The sequence below is a fragment of the Pipra filicauda genome, unplaced genomic scaffold, assembly GCF_003945595.2.
Source record: "Pipra filicauda isolate LSUMZ 115617 unplaced genomic scaffold, ASM394559v2 scaffold3_size10097308_pilon, whole genome shotgun sequence".
Lineage (NCBI taxonomy): Eukaryota > Metazoa > Chordata > Aves > Passeriformes > Pipridae > Pipra > Pipra filicauda.
Genome location: NW_024104532.1, coordinates 7,827,477 through 7,845,226, shown reverse-complemented (window position 1 = coordinate 7,845,226; position 17,750 = coordinate 7,827,477). Strand labels below are relative to the sequence as shown.

Genomic DNA, 17,750 nt, shown 5'->3' with positions numbered 1-17,750 from the left:
CAGCCTCTAGATGAATACCACGTATAATCATTTTCCTGCATATTTTCCAAAGCAGGAAACCTAACAAGATATAAATGCTACAGACTAATTTAGGCTATTTGCAGTTCTCATCTCATCTGGAACTGAAATAAGAAGAAAAGTAGTATAGTTAAGCTAAAAATAACTATATAGAGACTTGGGCTTGTTTATTTACTGTAGTCCTTGCTCAGAGCCAGGCAAGTAACAGGTTTATCCTTTTTAAAGAAGGTAAATGTAGAGCACAGTTAGATTATGGTTTTTAAATAATATAACCCAATGCAAATAACTGGAGAAGCTGGTATGCTTCTAATCTACCTAAATGGCTGCTTTCATTAAAGTCTTTTAAAATACATAAAAAAGGGCGGGGAAAAAAAAAAGGCAACAACCCATCATAAAACCAAAGAAACACACACACACAAAAATCTGGAAATATTATCCCACCAAAGATTAATTTCACTTACACTGATATGACAAAACAAACAAACCAGGGGATTACATTCAGTTGAACAAAATCAATCACATATAAAGAACAGTAATAAAAATCAGGAAAATCCTGACCCACTCAGCAAAGTGGAGCTCTGCCAGAAATACATTTCTTGGCAAGGCTCTGTGCCCACTAATTAGAGACAGAACCATTTGGGGAAAGTTACTCTGTGTCCTCAGGAATTGATACAGAGCTGTCCAAATCCACCTACCTCTTCAGAAGTGAAATTGTGGTGTTACACATATTGGCACAGACTGGGCTCAGGCAGCAGCATCCAAAGCGAATCAGGAGGATTACAGATGAACTGGGGGATAAGGGGTGGGTGTATGTGCACATGCACAACACCTGCTTTGTATTCCCCCCAGAATGGCAGTATTTTTCTTCATTAGCTGCCTGTGCTGGAGAGTGTGCAAAGCTGCCAAATCTTTGCTTCCACAATAGCAATGCTGCTCCATAGCTCCCTGAAGGAAATTCTAGTCTATCCATTGAACACAGCTATTTTTAAGGGCACATCCAAAAAAGGGAAACAGTAAGTATGCAAGTACCCATTTAACAAACACAAATTTCCTGTTTAATCCCAAATCCTTCATATGTTTTCTTCACGATCTACCTCACAGTATCAATATGGAACTGCAAGGAGGAGAGACACAAGAGCAGCCTCCAAGAGTAGTCCCAGCAATAACTTGCTCAAACATGTCTCAATGTTCCTGCTTCTCATGCTCAAGAAAGAATTTCCTTCTAGAGAGTCAGCACTTACCACTGCAGGTAAGGCCACTGACAGTTTTTATACTGTCATGAGAAGTGGTATGCACACTAATTCCATTTTGAAGGAATCACATTTATACATTTCTGAAGTCACCAGGGCAGCAGGAGCTCTGCCTCAGCAAGCCTTAAAATCTAGCCTGATAAGGAGATTGGTTTTTAACACACAAAATGGACTGAAATCTCTTTTAACACTTAATTAGCATAATGGGCATCTTTCAGGTGTGATGTGATTAAACTGTATATTAAAGGAGAATCCATCTTTCTTTTTCTACTTTGAAAGTTAACAAACTTAAATATCATGCATTATTAAAGAAGTATTTAAGAATGCCCCCCCTGCCCCAAATCACAAGCAGTATTAACAGATATCAATGAGCAAAAGCATACGGATGGAGGCAGTTAAAGAAAATTGATACAATCATTTGTATGTTTTGACAAAATATTCAAGAAGTTTAAACACACAACAATTTAACTTTCATTTCAAATGCCTATTTCTTTACCAAAAGCATATTTTACACAAACGTTCAAATCAATACACAGCTTTTGAAAAATACCTACTATGGCTGAAGGGCTAAATTTCACCTGAAATAATGGGTTGAAATCATGTGAGTACAAAGATTTTGAAACTTTTTTTTTTTCACCCCAACATATTAGCATAGCAGGTGCCTCACCATCCTTTCTTTCAGCATGCCTTACACTGCCTTTGTGCACTGACTGGGATGCTTGAAAGGGTCAGAAAAGAGAAAGGACAAAAAAAAAAAAAAGTGGAGGGAATATCAGACTCTCATAAAACAAGGCCAAGTGCTGACTCATGCTGTAACCACACAGAGCTGAAAACTGGGCCATGACAGAGGAACGGTGGAGAGTCTGAAAAATTCACAGCCATCAGGAACGTGTACAATTTGCATTCAATAAAACTGCATACAGAGGAGGAATCTGACTTGCAAGTAACAGCCTAATTGGAAAATCTTCTGGAATGTATTCCTGCCCTTAATTCCTCTTGCAGACCAGTGGTCTCACAGTGCCCCTCGGACAAAGGACACTGTTGTTGCTGTGCAGGTGCCCACAGCCCCTGCCCAGTGCTCAGGGGGGATTGCTGGAGATCCCAGCTCAGGCACTGAACACTGATGGCACACTGGAGATCCCACCTGTCCCCCTCCAACCACCAGAGTCTTTGTAGTTGACTATTATTCCGTGCTAATCTAGTAAAGGAGACTAATAACCATCCTATTCAGACATAATTCATCGCCCTTATTTACCCAAGCTGGCAAAATTTAGAAAGATCCTTCCTTCCAGCCTTTTTAATTACCAAAATTCTACTTGCTTTAAAATACCAGAGTCTCCCTTGAGTATTCAACAGAGCTGAAGATCACCATGGCAATAAGAAAATGGTGCCAATGTTATCTTGGCACCGACTGTCTACAGATCTCAGGAGACTTAGCACAGGAGAAAATTGAGCTCCTGTAAAAGCACGAACTCACTCTCTCTAATGATTTTAATACACCTTTTATTTTTGCTAATTTTAAGTGAAAGAAGTTGAATAAAAACCCCCAAAATCTTAGAAGCATACACTTTCCTAAATGGACATACCTGACACCTAATGAGTTTACTATGTCAAGGTGAAACCTGTTTTACTCACACAAAAACCCAAGGTCCTACAGTTAGCTGGATACTTGGCAAAGTGTTGCCAATGCACTGGAGTATGAAGAACAACCCACATGAAAACAAAGTTTGAGCAAGAAGATAACAGAGTTCTTCAGATCCCTTTAGATTTTAGATTCAGGCACAAGATGAAGCTTTTCCCTACAAGCACAACATGCTGAAATCTGTAATTTTGCTGCACAGCCCAACAATGCCCCTGGCTGGGGTTTTCTTTGCTTTTTCCTTACTTTTTTTCCCCTTCCCTAAACTGTGTCAGGAAGACAAAGACTTTTTATCAGGATTATATCTGTAATCTAGTACACAACACGATCACACAAAAACTGGTAGCAGTACAAAGGAGAAAGAAATGTACTGCAGTGACTGCACCACTGCTCCCAACTTTTAAACTGGCCTTTCTGGAAAAAGCCAGCTCAGCACAGGAGTATTTCCTGAAGGCCAGGCACCACACAGACAACAATGACAACATACACCACAACAAACCACTACTAAGCCATGCAGGTCAAGAGAGAAACAAAGAGCACCTTCCCTTCCAAATTACTGCAGTGCCAGTGGAACTGCAGCTTTCCCTTCTCACAGTATCAAACAGCCAATGATACATCCCATTCTTTTGCAGTCAGCAAACAGGACAGTGGGAAAATAAGACTATATATCATCCCAATACCCATACACACAAAAGGACAAACTAATTCTCTGCTAGTTGAAAGATGCATTTGAAATTTCAATGAAGAATGAAGATGCTATATTGCAAGCATCAGGAGAGGGATTTAACTCCATACAGTGCTGAGTGGAATAATCACACTGACTTAGCAGACTTCAGTGTGAAAAGAAATTGTCAATTCCCTCAATTCTCATTTTATAAATCTGGTTTCTGATTTCTATGTACCACTCTCTCCATATACATACAGAGTAATTTTGTAAGTGGTTAATATAAAGTCGTGCTGACAATATTAGAATATTGTTTTACAATGATGTAGTAGGAACAGCAGTACTTCTACTTAAGATGTATTTTGGGGGAGTGAGTAGAAAAATTAAAGTGGGGAGGCAACAATAACTCTTCCACTTTCTGCATTCTGATGGTAGAATATATAAAAGCCACATGCAATGTCTGGCTTTCACAGTCAGAAGAGTCTATAATAGCCAAATCTTTTATTTGAATCAGATACTTGCTTCAGTCAGTGTCACTTGTGTCTCTAGAAATACCAGAGCTACCAGGGTACAAATTCATTCACAAATTCAACTCAGTGTTTTAATTAAAAAAGCAGACATTCTGATGCAGACAGGCTTTTTGTTAATGTAGGTGAAAGGGCTTTTTTTCATCAGAAGGCAGGGAAGGAATAAATATTAAACCACTCTACATGTGCCACTACACAGAATTATTGATACCTGGAGAGCTCTAGTTTAATATACAGGTATTGGAAACACATTGCATGAAACCTGCAGTTGAGGATGGGTATGGAACACAAGGCTGAGACTGCATAGGAAGCATTTCTACTTTGCAAAAAGGATATTGCATTTCACACCTCTGACTGAATTCACATCATCATGAATAATATGAAAATAATGAAAATTCCACTGTGAGGTCAGAAAGGCTCATTGCTTACACAAGCTCTTTCAGCAAGAAATCCAACGAGTTGCATTTGAGATAATGTCTGGTAAAGGCAACAGTGCTGAAGTTCCCATAATGAGAAATGTGATATTCTACATAAAATTACTGGAATTCAACATGGAAAACAGGAACAGAGACTGCTGCCCTTTACCAAGCCAGCCTTAAATATCTAAAGGGTCCAATCACACTGTTCAGTTTGAGCTCAGGACTCCAATTTGTACATCACTGAAAGGATGCTTAGCTGGTCATCAACAAAAAAATCTCAAGGGCTAACCACCATTTCTTATTTAATAACAGAACTGTAGATGGATGGGTTACTTTCTGCCCTCAGATCATGCATTTCAAATAAACATTCCTGGGAGATGACCCCTCAAACTTTCTGGAATGGACTTTTGAACGGATCAATTCAAACTGCAGTTCCTGCTGTTCAGGAGGATGGAGGGTGGGAGGCAGGAGCAGGATAACACCTTCCAAACTGCTGGGCCTAATGATGTTTGCTTAGCAGATCTTTTTGGAAAAATAACAGAAATTTCTGCTGGATTACAGTTAGAACAAAACTAATCCTGACTCAATTAGCTTATTGGCTTCCCCCCCATGTGGTATGCCAGGATCAGAAAACTGAAAGAAAGAATTAATTGATTTCCAGTTATTTTTAGGTAATAAGCTCAACCTTTCACGTTATCTGCCTTGACATTACAAGACTTTATCCTTCCCAAATTAGTTCTTCTAAGGAAGTTATTTCCAATAAGACCAAGAGACAACCTGTGATCCAAACAAGAACAGATCATCTTGCTTAGCTTAAATGTCCCAGGCAGACAAATTTACACCACCAAGTACACCCAGATGGGCATAATCCAGCTCCCAAAATACAAATGGATGCTGCAGGTCATAGTCCCCTGTGCACTGCAGTCATGCATTTTGGGTCTCCATTTGTCATTTAAACCTCTGCAACTGAAACCAGATTTGGAAAGACATTTTTTTTTTCCAGTTGAAATAAAGAACTGCTCAGTAACAAAAGCAGACAGAAAGATAAGGTTAGCTGGATAAAGGTCTGGCAGTCAAAATTTTTTGGGGGTTTGAAAGGACCAGATTACTTTTTTAGATTTCAATCTTCTTTTTGAGCCAAACTAAAGTAAAATAAAATGTTACCGGAGCTCAGAGAGAATGAAATTTTAATTCAAAAGAACAATTACTAATTGGAATCAATGATCTTCAACAATCAGATACACTATTTCATCACATTTTAGAAACTAGATTGCAACTTTTTGCTCAAGTTATTGGCCCAGGGTTTAACAACTGACCACTAAACCTGCATGAAAGTTATTTCATTCCTGACTATGCCACTCTTTACTTCTGTTTATCTACTTCCACCTTCCCCCAGTGCTTTCCCTAAGCACTGCATTTTTATTTTACAGATTAAAATGAAACTACTGCATGCTTTATTATGTTCAGCTCTCTTATTTGGGATGAGACACCAACGCTGTTTGTTAATTTAAAATGCAGCTCGTTGGCACAAATGTTTTGTTTGCTTGTTGTTTCCCTTCTCCACCTCTCTGGCATATGTCAAATGTTTAAACAACAGGGTCTTGATGGTAGATTAATGTTAGTACTTAAAGTACAGGGTCAGCATTTTGATACCAAAAGCAAACTGAAAAAATTTAATTGTTTTAAAGTGCTTTTTAAAAATAGTTTGTTTAATCACAATGTATTTAAATGACAATAAAATTTATATTTGAAAAAAAAAAACAAAACAAAAACAAACCACAAAAAACATAAATCCATGCCAGCACTGTCCAGTTTATAACACATTCTAAACCAGTAGTTTAGAAGCATGTAAACAAAAATATAGTAGTGTAGGTTTGAAATAAAAAAAGTTGTAATGAGAGGCCTTCTGTAAAAAAGGCCTTCTAATGGCTGTATTCCTATTAAGTGCTGCACCACAAAACATAATCCAGTATAAAACAAGGTTATGAAATTAAAAGTTGGTTGTATCATAGGAAGTAATCAAACCATAATAGTGTACTAATGCATCACAAGTGAGAACCTGTTAGATACACAAAACAGCATTAACCAAATGGACTAATGCTGAAGATAATTCATCTATCTACTGATCATTACAACCCTGAAAAAATTAGTCCTCAAATGTCTTCAATATTTCACTCCAGCTACTCTCTTGTGCATCACAAGGCAGAGTCAAACCCTTCTTACTCTTGTGATGGCCATTACACACATTTCCTTTGTTCACACAAAACTACGAGCAAAAATCCTCGGAAATTGCCCTTTGTTACAATTTTGGATTAAAATGAATTTTTTTTTTTTGCAACAGTTGATTGTCAAACCTTATTTACTCATCTTCATGGTATACTTCAGAGTATGCAAATTAATTAGGATCTGTAACAGTGCTGCTACTTAGTGATTTTTTTTTTTTTGTTTACTAACTGCGTTCTGAAAGGGTGTAGCAAAATTCTGAAATTAAAACGAAACTCAAATATAGAAAGGTAATATATACTCCCTCATTCTATTGTCATCATCCAGGTCCTCCTGATTAGAACAAAGATTCATTCTGAGATTTAGCAGAACAAAGCCATTTTCTCAAGTAAGTGCATTTCTGCTAGTGGAATCTTATTCAACATTGTGTCATAAGCAAGAAGAAAACCCTTAAAATATTTAGATACTATGTCTCTATGTGAGTAGGTTATAATTAGATTATTAACTCAGGGGAGGAGATCATACCTTCCCACATATTTGTTCAGCACTTACCAGAACCAGACTTTGACCTACAGAGACAGATGGACTCTACCCAATAAGGAAGAGCTCAGGAGGGAGAAGAGTTTGCTGACAAATCAGTTGATTTGGTTCCAGCTATAACACTGACCTACTTGTAGAGCACACTGTAAGGTAGTTAAATTTCACCACTGGTAAAAGAGAACTTATCTACTCCACCGTAAAGAAACTGGGTTACTGGTCCCTGATTGCATATTTTCAGATTATCCAGGTGCAACTCTTACAGCATACAAATCCAGGCTCTCTCTTTCCAACACTCTTGTTCATCCTTCCTAATTGTGACATTCCAGCTGATCCCTTTTCTCCAAAACCCAGAATTACCAGTGACAGAGAACAGTTCTGGCCTAATGGGAGCAAGTATTTGTGTGTAACAACTGCAAGGACCCACAAACTGAACAGAGGGAAGACTGCAAAGATGATTTTATTAACATTTTATAATTAATACTTATTTAATTAATATGTATATTGAAATTAATCTTTATAGAGCACTTGATCTGAAGTGCTTCTGTACAGATCTGTCTCTTTTGCTTTCTTGGGCTCTGTTACCAAACATGCAAAAGGCATAAATAAACACAGGTAGGATGTAAGAAGCTGCTCACATGACTATTACTCATTGAGCTTTAGGCAGAAGTCCATTTCTCTTCTACCAAATTCTGCTCTAGCCCTTCTTACTATTTTCATGCAAGATCTGGCTATTCATAATAAATAATAAATAAATAATCTGGCTATGCATGTTGTGTTTATAGACAAAACTATGGCAGAAGTAAACACAAACACTGAAAAAAACCCCAAACAGTTATGAAGACTCCAAGCCTTGCAAGTGTCTTCTGATTTCTTAATTAAATAAACAAATAAATAAAGGTAAAGGAGCTGCCTTGAATAATAATCCCTTTTATCTTTATTTGAAAAGGGAAATATTAGCTAGAAGCATCTCATGAATCAAACTAATCCCAACTCAATATGGTATGCACATCAGTGTATCAGATACTGTTTATCTGAAAAGTTACACTGACGAGTCCCTCTCAGCTCATCTTGCAATATCTGTTTGAAATCTTCCCCTTTTTGATCCTGTTCTGAAATCAGAAGCAAGTTGCCTCTAGCATCTGAAATTCAGCTGTCAAATCCATCTCCATAAAACACTTGGGGGGAAAAAAAAAAAAATCATAGCAGGTGCTGAGAAAGTTCCACACTGGCCTCGTGCACAACTGGGCAGACAAAACCTCTGCACATGACTTTTTCTACCCCCACTTAATACCTATTAATGCTTCATATCCCTTTCTACTTTAAAGAAATTATTCCTCTGGTAAGATGTACTATCATTGGAGGGAGCTTTTACAGATCAAAATAGGCAACTGTCATTCCAAGTACAAAAGTTCCACTTTCACCACTTACATCACTTGTTTTCTTCTTTACATTTTGGTTTGAACTTTTCACATGAGGAAAAGAATAAGGTGCTTTCATGTTTTTGGAAACCAATCAGAGTATTATAGTATCAATGCAATTAAATAATTAAAAATATAATGATCTTATCTGAAGAGGTATTTCAATACACCACTTGGCATAATGATTGCAATTGAAAACCCTTCTAGACCGCAGCCTACTTGGCACTTGCTTATTTATCAACTTATTAATTTCTGTTCTGTTTACAAAGTGGAGGCAACGAAGGAAATCTTGAAGGGTTTGTTGGGTTTTTTTGGGGGTGGGGGCTAGTTCTGGTTGCAGCCACTTTCCCTGCAATAAGGAAAAGATTCCCATGGAACGATAAAGGACTCACTGTTACACTATTACAGGAGATGAATTGCATTAACCCCTGCCCTTCCCCATTGTACTTGCTGCCCACTGAAAACAACAACAGAATTACTAAAATCCCACACTCTCTAATGGGATGATAATAGGATTCAGAGGCCATTAGGGTAAAGGCAATCCATATTTTACAGTTTAATAAGCTCTTGCTGAAGATGCTGGATCCCTCTTCAAAGCCAACAATTACTGATTTAGTATTAACAAATCCTCAACTGTCAAGACTGCAGAAAGCATTCAAGATGAAGTCAACAGCTTACAGTGACAGACTTTAAAAATGTGTGCAGAAAAATGAAATCACTTAAATTGAAATAATTTGTAATTTTACAGTGATACTGGTTATTACTGTCATTTCATATTTCTTTAGATCCAAATGTCATGGTTACTCAAGTTTGCACATAATTCTCTCTGAGTTCTGTGGTGTTTGTTTTAGAAGGCAAGCACTTTTGTCCTGTTTTCTAAGCATACACCTCTTGTCACAAGGAAATAAAACATTGAACACAGAACTATGGGACCAATTGAGTAATGAAATCAATTTCTCCACAATCCCAAACAATCACACAGACAATTTTTTAATATTATGATTGCCTACTAGGCTGTAGATTCAAAAGAACCCATCATTTTCTAATAGCATGCCTTGAAATGTAGGGTGAAAAACACAAACTTACTCTGCCTGCTGATAACCATTCTTTAAAAACACCATTCCATATATCTTTGAAAAGTGAATGTGCTGAAGATTTTCCTAGGTTCTTTTAAGAAACAATCATCTTATCTATATTTTTTGCTGTATCCAGTTACTCCCTATTCCCTTGTGTAGCTGACTGGGGATATTAAGAACAGTCCATAGAAGATCCAGTCCACTCCTTGCATTCCTGAAACCAAAAATATGCCTCACTTAGATACCCACCCACCAAAAGTGCTGTTGGATCTAAAACAAAAGAATAGTGGAGAGCAGGATTTAAGTCTCTGAAAGGGGAAAAAAAAATCCCAGTGAAAATAGATGTGTTTTTTTAGAAGCGATATTTCTGAAACTCAGTTTTGCCCCCACAAACAGTCACATAGTTCTCAGAGAGGCAGAGTAGAGCCACTGGATCTAAAAATACAGACCATTGCTGTTATAACATAATGATTTTGTGCCTGAGAGCTCACAATCACACAAATACAACAAGGGGAAAGCAAAATAAAATATATCGTCAGAAAACAACTAAAACCAGAGGTCTGGCATCATTTCAGACTGAGGAAGTCCATTCTTCACCATTTATAGAGGCAGCTTTTCTTTTTTGGTTATATTAACTTCAGCTGCTCTTCAGTTTCTATAGATAAACTGTGAGAACAGGTTCTTCAGCATCCATTCCAGCACATGAAATAACTCTGTAAATTCTGAGGGGCCATACTAGTTTCTTGGTTTCTAATAATGAATCCAAGGACATCTTGCATTACCTTCACAGTTTTATGATACAAGCATACATTTAATGAATATTGACAGCCTTCCTACTTCTCCAAAAGTAGATACACTGAAGTTTTGATCTCCACTTCCACATCTTTGCTTTGTCACACCTAATGCTTACAGAAAGTTTTCAGTATATTCAAAGAACAATGGGGGAAGAAAAGCAGAATGATTCCTGCAACAACTAAAACAAGTGTGTACACTATTTTGAAAGATCCCTTCCAGAGTACCTAGGGACATAGCTAGGCATAGCTTCCAGGTAAACTAACAAAAATAACAAGTGAAAAAGGAATTGATGACCTAACTAATTCCATGACAGGAATTGTCCTATCACAGTGCAAAGCATAACTACAACATAAACAGAAGAAAGATATCAAATACCACCCAAATAGCATCTTTGAAGAGAGAAACAGAGAGCATATAAACCACTCATTTCTAAGGACCTTTTTATATATATAAATTTAACACCTAACTACATTTAAATCCAGCCACATGGGTTTCACATCCAATGAAGCCTATTATCTCTTGTGTTCACTGCATTGGACTTGGATTCCTGTATCCTGCCCAATGCTGACTTAAAAAAAAAAAAAATAAAAAAAAAAATCCGTGTACCAAGGCAATGAAACAGTTTATCATTCTCCTCCAGAAAAAAATGGAAACATAAAACAATGTTCTTGTGTATGCTCCAGAAACGGAGGGGCTGGAGTGGCTCCAGAGAAGGGAACAGAGTTGGGGGGCACCAGGAGCAGCTGAGGGAGCTGGAGGGGCTCAGCCTGGAGAAAAGGAGGCTCAGGGGGGACTTTCTCACTCTCTACAACTCCCTGACAGGAGGGTGGAGCCAGGTGGGGGTCGGGCTCTGCTCCCAGGGAACAAGGGACAGGATGAGAGGAAACGGCCTCAAATTGCCACAAGGGAGGTTCAGGTTGGACTTCAGGAAGAATTTCTTCACCAAAAGGGTGCTCAGGCATTGGAAGAGGTTGCCCAGGGAGGTGGTGGAGTGCCCATCCCCGGAGGTGTTCAAGAAAGAACTGGACATGGTGTTAGTGCTCTGGTGTAGTTGACACGGTGCTGTTCAGTCATAGGCTGGGCTCGATATCTTAGAGGTCATTTCCAGCTTAAATGATTCTGTGAGAGCAGTTTTAAAAAAGAAACCAGAACCTTCAACCACGAGTGATCAGTTCATTCAGAAGATTTCATGTTAGAAGGTAGTGAACAAGGATAAAACAATTAATTTTTTAAGGCTGGCCATGGCTAACTGTGTAAATGTGAAAAGAAAATGTGTTGCCTGCACTGGAGCCCTAATTTGCTTTGCATTTGACATAAGCTCTCTCAAAAGACCATTTTAATTTGTATTTCAGTCATTCTAAAAGATCCTCTCAGAGAAGGTAGGAAGGAGATGCTGTATAATGAGCTGTAATACAATAATCATGGTTTGGATTGCTGTCAAGTTGCTTAGAACACAAATGAGCATTTATCAGGAATTTGCCCAAAACAAATAATTTACACTCATTTCCGCAACAAGACAGGCATGATTCTCTTCCATTCAGCTCTTTGTTAACTCTGATTAATTACTTCACTTCCAAATTTCATTAGAAACATATTCATCTTTTCTAGGTAGCAACAACTGATATGCTGCATCTCCAAGTCTCATATTAGAAAACCGAACATCTGCCCATTCCTTACATTCTACTGACCTCTAGAGACTGCATGTATATATGTATAGCACATATACATTATTTATGTCCATGTACACATACTAGAGCAGTAGTACAATAGATTGGCCTGAGAGGAATCTGCATGCAGTATTTGATATTACAGTTTTTACTCTAATCACACATTGTTCTTGGAAACGTTCCCTCTCCTGTGTTTTCTAGACATGCAAAGTCTTTTGCTTTTATTCCCTCTCTTCTCTTTGTGTCCTTCCAACACAAACACACCATGCCTTATCTGCTGTGTACAGAATTAGGCTACAAGTACAAATATCAATATAAATATTGAGATAATCCAGGTTTCATTTAGGCACAAATACCTGCTGGGGAGGGAGTGCTACAAACCAGACACTCCGAGTTACTGAAAAACAGACCTTATTGTGTGTGGGGAGAGGAGATCAGTCTCTCACAACTCAGTATCAACACTTCTTCCCCCCACCAAATGATAACATCTTGCAGCAGATTCCTTGTCTCCATTTTGCTGCCAGGGAAAAAACTGCACAAAAGCCTGTGTTGGGGTTGACATTTAGACCAAGCAGAAAGGGCTGAAGGAGTTGAATTTGTCAACTAAAATCTATTCAAAATAGACATGAATCAAATAATGAAGAGAAACGAGGGGAACAGAAAAGACTCTGTTCTTCCCCAACAATGTTAGAATAACTACCACTGTTAAGAGCTATTACTTGGTAATGCTCTGAGGTCAAGTGTAACAAAAGACAGTACCAGAAATATATACAAAATTAACATGTGAAATCTGAAAGGCACATACCTTGTATTCAGTTCTATAGCAAAATTCCTGGAAACATACATTAGGGTTTCTAACACTGCTAATGTTCTATAGAGAAGGACCACTCATAAGATACTTTCATATGATTTTATCCTCTGGAATCTCAGAAAGGTAAGTTTAGGAGAAGGATCTTAAAAAACATCCTACTTCAAAAAGCTTTAGCTAAAAAGCTTTTTCACTTTTTTTTTTTTTTTTACTTTGTGGGAGGGGAGATAAAGCCTTCTAATCTTTAATGCAATGTTTTACAGTCTTATAATCGCATTGCATGTGGTAACAGAATAAAAATTTTATTTGATTTGGAATCAGCTATGAGCTACAGGTTGAATTTTATTAAATCAATATAAGCTATAGATAGCAACTGAGCTCTGTATCTTCAAAAACTGCATGCACTGAGTAAGAACTGTGTTAGCTAAATATATTCTACACAATACAGCTAAAAAACCTCCTTATATCCATTACTTGGAGTTACTCAGGAGTTATTGCAGCATAAACAAGGAAAATATATTCATCCATGTCTTTGCCTTTAGAAGATTCTTAAGATGTCTCCATTGCCAAATCCTATTTCTATTTTTTTACATTATTTTCATTCACCTTTTTATTTACCTATTTTAATAAGACTATCACAGTGATGAAACAAATGATATAGATGCATTTGAAACAAGCTTCACAAATAAGTCATTAAATTACTGTTACCTGCAGTACATTTTCCTATGTACATATCACAGCTTTATATTTCAGTAACTTACTGCAGACTCCTAGACATCCACTCTCCCTCTGCTCCAATAATGTGAGACCAGGTATGTATTTTTAAATTTCAAATGGGCTTAAATTAAAAGACATGATTTCAGATTTCTGTGTTTGTTTTTACATAAGTAAGCATCCAGAGACAAACCTACAAAGCCAGTACTGCTGCTACTGGAAATTGTGGCACTAAACTCAATTGTGGCCAGAATTATTTACCCTATTCAGCTATTCTGAGCTTTCCATAGTGTACTCCTAAACAAAATTCCAGTATACAAGTGTGCTTGCTTTTCTCTTCATGACTTTGAGAACTGAGAAATACAAAGATAAAAGTTTATTCCTCGGGGCTATATTGTGTCATGAGCCTTTCAACTGAATTTGTCAATGTTTTCAACAGGGAATTCTCTTTAGAAACTCATGACATATTACAATCTTTTAAACTAAATTGTGTATCATTTCATTGAACTGGCAAGTCTGAGGGTAAACTGCAGTGGGGAAGGTGATGTTCTCACAGGCAACAGTCAGGCTTAGTTTTCTGAATGACACAGAACTGTAAAAATGGAAAAGTGCTCATGAACTTTTGGCCATGCCCAACTGGGATGCACAACCTTCAATGGCCATGGCTAATTGTCCCTAAAACATTAGGAACTATTAAGACTGAGGAAAAAAACCCTCACAACCACATGACTATTCAGTAAATATGTAAAAGACTGACATTGCCTAAACCGTCCTCATGAAACGCAGAAAGATTTTACTTCTGCAGAGAAAGTATGCAAACAGTTTTCTGAAGGTTATGGAATTGCCTTAGTAGGTGCACAGTTGTCAGTTTGAGCCATAAATTAAAGAAGCAGAACATTAAGGAAAACCCCTGTTGGCAACAGCAAAACTGTGCAGGAAAAAAACCAAAACATCAGCCTAAAGCTTGTCAGATTAAAGAAATTTTGATGCACACATCTGCAAAACCCCATGAAAACAGTAAACACAAACTACAATAAATAAATAAATAATTTACAATGCAAATGACATGGGAGATTGACTGTAGAGATCTGCCACACATTTTTCTATCTGCATCGTTTTCCAATTATAAGCAGATGCTGAAATTTTCTTACATGCTAAGTGGCAAACCAAATAAAGCCACACTGCTATGGATTATAAACTTCAGCAAAACAGTCATTTTAATTCCAAAACCAGAAATCTCTTCTCTAGATGATCTTCAAATAATTCTTGTTTTTCCTTTTTTTAATTTTTTTATTTAAGGTACAAATAGGTGCAAACCACTTGCACGCAGAGAGATCCCATTTTATAAGGAGTAGCCTAAGTTTTGCATGTTTACCCTGCTTTACATGAAAAGCTGGGATTAAAGAAACCAACACAACACCCATTAGTGTTTTGAATTTGAAATCAGTTACGGTTGATGATCATCTCCAAAAATAAATATTCCCACAGATAGAGGTCAGTGGTTGCCTGAAATTGCATCAGTTAGTGCCTGTATACTAAAATCCTCCTGTCCTTTGGGACTGCTTTATCGTTTTATCAGATTAATTAATAAAACAGTAGTTTTAGCACAGAGCACCAGAGAGTTTTCTATTCTCACGTTTGCCATTAGGTACTCTACAATTTATTGATCTGAGACTCATCATAGGGTTTCTCTCAGAATTTAATCACATAAGAAGATGGTAACTCACAATTGCTCCCAGTTTAAAGTACATATAAAATAATGTACAAGTTAAGAGACGGCATTTTTTTTGTCTTTTAATTATCCTATGTGTTGATTTGGCAAGTTCTTGCTGTTCTCAAAGGAAAGCAACTTCATTGAACTGGAATTCTAATTTTGAAGTTGCATGCATTTCATTTCTTAATTTATACTTAAACATTTGTATTTTGTGGTTGCATTGGGGAAAGAAAACCCAAACAAACAACTAACTTTTAGGGATAGTCTTCCACCACTTCCTCTAAAAAAACACACATGTCAAACAATGTTAACACTAGTGATAACATTTTAAAAGAGGGAAGTAAAACCTAAAAACCTTACAAGAAGGCAGATGGTTGTATCTACATGTGCCTCCTTTCAGCACACGTATCTCCTCAGGTTTTCAGATGGAATAGCACCTACAATAATGATGTAAAAAATTACTGGTCTCTTATTATGAAAAGCCTTGAGGTTTTTCTTTGGCTTTTGTAATCTCACTGCATTTCTTTCTGTGGATGAAGTAATCTTTACTTTGCTCTCCAGCAACATCTACTGGAACATCAGTAAAATGCTGCTATTTCTATTAATCACCCATTTAACATCTAGTAGGGCAGAGTTAGCAAATGCCAAAAGGAGAGAGAAATCCTCTGCAATTCTGATCTCAAACAGATCAAGGTGGCTCGTCTTCAACCTTCTAGTTTCCTGCCATTTCATAAGGAACAAAGTCTTCATACCTAATTTCTATCAAAAGCCATCTACCATTTATACACCGTATATAAGTCACAAAATATCATTTAAAGTACCACTCTACATCCAGGACTTTCATTTTTGTCAGAGAAGTTACTCTTAATTGCAGTTTGATCCAACATGTGTGTAAACAGAACTGAAGCACGAAGAGAGCTTGGAAGAACACACAGAAACATTTTGGAAGGTGAAACAGAGGTGTAGTGGCAATTCCAATACCAAATAATAAACAGGTTCGGCAAAGTTAAAAAGTAAAAAATGTCCACAACAAAATAATGAAACATTTACAAGTTGTCTTGTCTCATTTCAGGTCCTCAGGAAAAAAATAAAATCTGTCCCCTTCTATGAGAGGAAGGTGTCTGGTTAACTCCCACTGAAGGTGAGTACTAAGGTGTGAAGTCCCTTCTTCGCTGCTGGGAGACTCAGCTTCCCTGGGGGTTGATCCTGCTCAGCTGAGTGCTGGCTTGTCACTGCCTGTCCTGTGGAACCTGCCACTGCAAACGGCCACAGAAAGCCCTGCCGTGGAATTTTGCGAGGTCCGGAGCTCTGCGCACTCGGACGCCGCGAGCAGGGCTGAGGCGCTGGGGGAAACTTGCCCAAAGACCAAAGTTCTCAAGCAAACCCGCTCATTTCAACCCTCAGCGTGCTCATTTGTGGGTCTGCAACACGAAATTCTGCCTATCAAACGCTGTTTACTCTCTGACAGCTCACCAAGTTGGCTTCTCACAGCTCTGCTTTCAGGGCCAGCTAATAAGTGCTCCACTTCACAATAAACTCTGGTCACTACAATATTATTTGCCTTCCTCTAAAGCCCTAATAATGGTCTAACTATCCTTGACTGCTTGTTCACTTTTCAGTGTGACAATGAAACTGCTGCTCAAAATCCCTTCCTCCTATTTTGAGTCTCAGTTTGCTAATACAGGGAGCAACTGTAAAAATGTAGGAGAGAAAAAAAGGCACCAAAGCCAGTGAAGACCAGAAACAGAAGTCCCAATAGTTAAATATACCAGTTGTGAATAAAAGGCACTTATGAGCATGTAAAATTTTAGAAGTAATTAAAATTATTTTTGCCTTTTGGAATCCCTATAAAGCCTCCATGTATTTTTATGGAGAATAAAAGGGCACGTTTCCCAAAACCACAAACCCTTTCGGCTATAGAATTTCTTATTATCACAAGACTTAAGTTCATAGGCTTTGCCTGATAAATTAGCTCCTCTCAATAACTGTTAAAATAGAAAGCCCTTTATTGTAATCCAAGTGCACTTGTGGACAGCACTTTCAGAGTTAACTCCATTTGACAACTGACATAAATCCATTATTCTAATTTGGCGATTGCTTTACTAAACACAGATGCATTTTACGAGTTTTAGTCACGTATTTCATTCAGGATGCTACTTAATCTCAATTTACAAAACATAAACACGAAATAGGTTTTACAGTACGTCTAAAAGGGTAGAGCTATTCGTCTGATGAAATGCCAGGCAAACAAACCATATTCACCTAGACCTAAACTCAA

At 37.6% G+C, this 17,750-nt stretch overlaps 1 protein-coding gene across 15 annotated transcripts in view; it reads right to left on the bottom strand.

Annotated features, from left to right (window-relative positions):
- TENM2 (teneurin transmembrane protein 2) overlaps window positions 1–17,750 on the bottom strand; it is a 1,087,321-nt gene that overhangs the window by 323,107 nt on the left and 746,464 nt on the right. The window lies entirely within an intron of this gene.